Source organism: Siphateles boraxobius, unplaced genomic scaffold (genome assembly GCF_051911475.1).
Source record: "Siphateles boraxobius isolate OS27281-9 unplaced genomic scaffold, OSU_SipBor_1 91, whole genome shotgun sequence".
Lineage (NCBI taxonomy): Eukaryota > Metazoa > Chordata > Actinopteri > Cypriniformes > Leuciscidae > Siphateles > Siphateles boraxobius.
The window spans coordinates 894,945-899,623 of record NW_027509221.1 but is presented as its reverse complement, the minus strand read 5'-3'; the positions used below and the strand labels follow the sequence as shown (position 1 = coordinate 899,623).

The following is a 4,679-nucleotide window of genomic DNA, read 5'->3' as shown; positions in this document are numbered from 1 at the left end:
ACAAAAAAAATGCACTTACCAATGTGTGATTTCTGTTCACACTGAGAATCATATCATGTACTGTGTGAGCATGCGTCTCAGATGAGTATGTGCATTAGTTTGTGTGTGTGTGTGTGTGTGTGTGTGTTTGTGTGTGTGTGTGTGTGTGTGTGTGTGTGTGTGCGTGTGTGTGTGCACGGAGAGTTTGTGTGTGTTCCGTCTCATTGAGTTTGTAAGGCGAGTTTGTGTCTCCGTCTCATTGAGTTTGTGTGTGTGTGTGCTCGCGTCAGTATGTGCGTGGAGAGTTTATGTGCGCGCGCGCATGTCTCATATGTGCGTGGAGAGTTTGTGTGTGCCACGCGTGTCTCATATGAGTAGGCTATGTGCGTGGAGAGTTTGTATGTGCGCGCATCTCGTGTGTGTAGAGTTTGCGTGTATGTGCGTGAGCGACTTTAGGTGTGTCGTTGTGCATTTCATATGTATTTGTTTGAGCATTCAGCAGTATACATGTATGTTTGACTACTTAATATATGTGTATGCAAGTGTTTCATATATGTGTGCGCGAATCAAGTTTGATATAAGCCCTAAACGGCGCCTCATATGAGGGTAAGAGAGCGCGCGCGAGAGAGAGAGGAACGAGCGAGAGGTAGTGCTTGCGCTACGGCGCTCTGCAATCAAATACGATTGTAAATAGTCTCAAACAGGCTTTTACACACCTGCTCTAACTCGCTCTGGCTGGTTACTCCATAGACAGTGCGTTACACTCGCTTGCTAACTGGAACTGGGTGCGTTCGTGACGTTCAACTTCCGGTATAAAATGTTTTACAAAATAAAATAATGAATTTTTTTTTAAAATAAATAAAAAATCGATTTTTGAAGATTTAATAATCGATTCATACTCGTCCATAACATATTCGCGATTAATCAATAATCGATTTTTTTCACCACCCCTACTAGCTACCTTGACCCGCGTTTCCATCGGCTAATTCATTTGGAACGAGACCAACGGCAGGAGGTACGACAGAAAATAAAAGGTGAGATAAGTCAGCTGCCAGTGTTTGCGGAGCGAGCAGCCTTGGCTACGGGGATAACGCGCCAGGAGAAAATAGCCATCAGTGCTATGGGGGACCTTATTGGTGATGTTTACCGCCAAGGAGCAGACGCATCAGAAAGTCCCTTAGATATAGGAGCCGTGCTAGAGCAAGAAATGTTGATCTACGAAAGTGAGACCCCACTACCCACCGATACCAACCCATTATCATGGTGGAAGACGTCACAGTCAAATTACCCCTCCAGTGGTTTAACCTCAATTTTATGAAGCGATGCAAGTGCTTTGTTTTGCGCAAAAACCCCCAACATAATTTACCTCTATATTCACAAAATAATATTATCTGCACATTCACGGAACAACTTCCGGTCTTGAGTCAACACAATACGCATGCGTTGTAGTGCTCCCCCTACTGGGAATCTATGATTCCTAAATAAAGTGCTAAATTGTTTTTTTTGCAAAAACAAACAAAGCACCCGCATTGCTTCATAAAATTGGTTAAACCACTGGAGTCACATGGATTACTTCAATGATGTCTTTCCTATTGTTTTCTGCCTTGAATGTGTTAGTTGCATTGCTCCCAATGGAGGGACTAAAAGCACTCAGAATTCCATTAAAAATATCTTATTTTGTGTTACGAAGGTGAACCGAAGTGGGAGAGGGAGTGCGCAGTGATTGGCTGGTGTGAGAGCCTGGCAGATCTATAACCAATTCAAATTGAATTTGAATCTAAAATCTTGTTCCGTGTTGTTAATATATTTTGACATCCACACAGAATTGTCTATCCCATGCACAGATCTTAAGCATTACATTTAATGACTTTGGACAACTTGTGACTGTCAAAAATATAATTTCTAATTATCATCTTCTTCAATACAGACAAGAGAGAGTGTGAAACCATCAGCTGTTTGCCAGGTAAATAGTGAAGTCATAGTGACTTATCATAGTAGAAAACCTTTTTTTTTATGTTCCCGCAAGTTTGTGTCAGATTAGTGACAACTAATTGGCATCAATACAGATGTACTTGTTTTGCAGAGAAGAGTTATTTCCGTTTAGGGCAGCAAAAATACTGCTCGACCAACCTAAATCTGGGTGCGTCTGTTTTACCTCTGTTTTAATTTAATGTTACTTTAGATGAGTGTATGTGGGAAACCGACATGGCCAATCCAAAGCTATTTGGTTAGGAATAAAGTTGGTTAATTTATATCTGTAATAGTGGCCATAGATCTGCCTGAAGCAAACGTTACTTTAAATTAAGTGTATACAAATTCAAGGGGGCTATATAAAAGTATCTTTGATTGTGTAAGGGTGAATCCGACCGTCTAAGATATTAGCCAATTACCTCTGTTTGGTGACCGAAACTGGCGAGATTGCGATCATGAGATCGGAAGACGCGAGGACCTCTGAGTGACATAGCTTCCTAATCTGAGCGGGTAAAACATAATTAAAGAGTTAAAAAAGAATAATCAAACATTCGCTCACTTTTAATGATGCCCAGATATCATTAAAACCTTTTTCATTAATGGAGTCAGATGATTAACGAGTTAATACATATGAGGAAATGTATTCCATTTAATCTTCTTGTGTTGCGTAAAAGGAAAGACCGTAACGCGCAGAGACCTTCACCTGTATTATTGGAAGACCGCCATTGGACCGATAGTCGGGCTTTCACATGGCTACTCGATGTGCAACTGACCAATAACAGTTGAGTATTCCAGCAAGCCGTGTGTTAATGTGGTGTGTATTCTTCTCATTTTAGGTCCTGCGTCCATTTGGGCTGAAAGACCGAACCAAACCAAAGCCGGACTGTAACCTACTGGCCTACATGACAGACTCAAACTGACACCTACTGGCATGGATGCTGCATCACCTAGAATTTAAAGTGTGGAGGTGACTCCATGTCTCCATCTCTTGTGAGTGGATATCATTTAAAACATTCTTAAAAGAACTGCTCATTTCTTCTGAATTTATAGTATTTATTGTTCTTGTAGTAAGTAATATTGTTGTAATCCTGTTAATGTATGTACGGTATAAATTGCAAACATGCTTGTGTTGGGCATGTGTTTACAGGTTATATAAATTTTAGAGGAAGTAGATAATGTGTATTTAAAGGTATTTAAAGTCAGCTATTTTTCATCTAAAATTGCTGTTTTTTTATTTGTAAATTAGCAACTACATTTTTTAACCATTGCACAGCACCACTTTATCACCAATAATTTTGTATAACTTTGTAGTTTATTGTTTTATGTCACACGTAGGAACAAATGCAAGTTTATATTTTCTTTCAGATTATGTAATTTCTGTAATAAAGTCTGTATCATAGAATGATAACTTCTTTCTGTCGTTATTTTGTAGATGTTTGTTGTAACTAAATGGCTTAAATGTAATTCAAGATAATTTAGTAAAACTGCAGTTTTACTATAGTATTACTACAATATAACTGTAGTAAAACCATGGTACCAAAACCATGGTTTTTAAAAACCATTGTTCGCACCAAAATACCATGGTTACTACAGTCGTAGTTAACTACAGTTTTACTATAGTAAAACCATGGTTGATTTTCATAAGGGTTGTGACAGAAAGTGAGAGGGAGTATATACGAGGTGTGATCAGCAAATAGCTGTGGGTGAAATTCTGCAGCCACTTCTACAGAAGTGACCCCAACCCCACCCCACCCATAAGTTCTTCTTACCATTCATTGTAACCACAACTATGGACTGTCCTGCGATGACACTGGACGATCCTCGTAGACAACCGCATATTGTCTCTGGCATCTCCAAATGTACAAGACGCTCTTGAAAAAAACAAAAAAACACATGGACGAGAATTAAAGAATAACATTTATTTACTGGCAACTATTTTTAAACCAGATGTACTTGATGGCTTCATCAACCTATCAGAAGACAGTATTTAGTTTTTCAGGTGATAACTGGAATTAACAAGTCTGAGAATGAGACTTTCAAAAACTACAGCTTACCACACTGGGTTAGAACCCTCTCCACAACACGAGTTGTGGCAGGCAACGGACGAAAAAATGCACGTGTCATTCAATCCCTGTTGTGGAACACTTGACCTCGGTGGACCCTGACATCACACTGGCCACAGAAGAATGGGTGTGGTCGGCAGTCACAACAACGGATAACGGCTGGACCGTTTCCACACTGTTGGCAGATCCGAGTTGCCGCATGTTGTCGAGCCACCATGGTGTTGACCAGTGGGGGTCTCTCTTTCTCCCATCACCCTGATATGAGGCTCTTTCGGGTCGACCAGTCTGTTGAGGCTTGAAGTGCCGTTTCATCCTCATGTATGTCCTCACCCAGTGAGCGTTTAAGCTCTTGAAGGAAGGACTCTGTTGAAACAATGCACAATATTTAAATAACAGTAGTTTATTATAACAAAAGAGAATGGCATTAATAATGGCCATTTTATAATAAATGAACATACTGTTTAGCTGCTCTTTTTAAAGATGTCTATCAATGTAAGCAAATATCATTTGGGAATTACCCGTCTTTCGAATATCTGGGTATTGTGTTAAAAGGTGCTCCACGCATTTTACTTATCATTGTTTACAGGCCTCCAAAATACTCTCTCACTGAATATAAACCCAACAGATCACTCAGATCATTAGGATCACATCAGCTTGAAACACAGA

General features: G+C 39.8%; 1 long non-coding RNA gene across 1 annotated transcript; it reads right to left on the bottom strand.

Moving 5' to 3' along the window:
* Positions 1 to 2,649: 2,649 nt before the first annotated feature.
* Positions 2,650 to 4,236, bottom strand: LOC143733139 (uncharacterized). Its single transcript, XR_013201276.1, has 3 exons — positions 4,005 to 4,236; positions 3,720 to 3,821; positions 2,650 to 2,804 (listed from the first exon to the last, which is right to left on the bottom strand). It is a non-coding gene; the product is annotated as an uncharacterized LOC143733139 (long non-coding RNA).
* Positions 4,237 to 4,679: the final 443 nt, after the last annotated feature.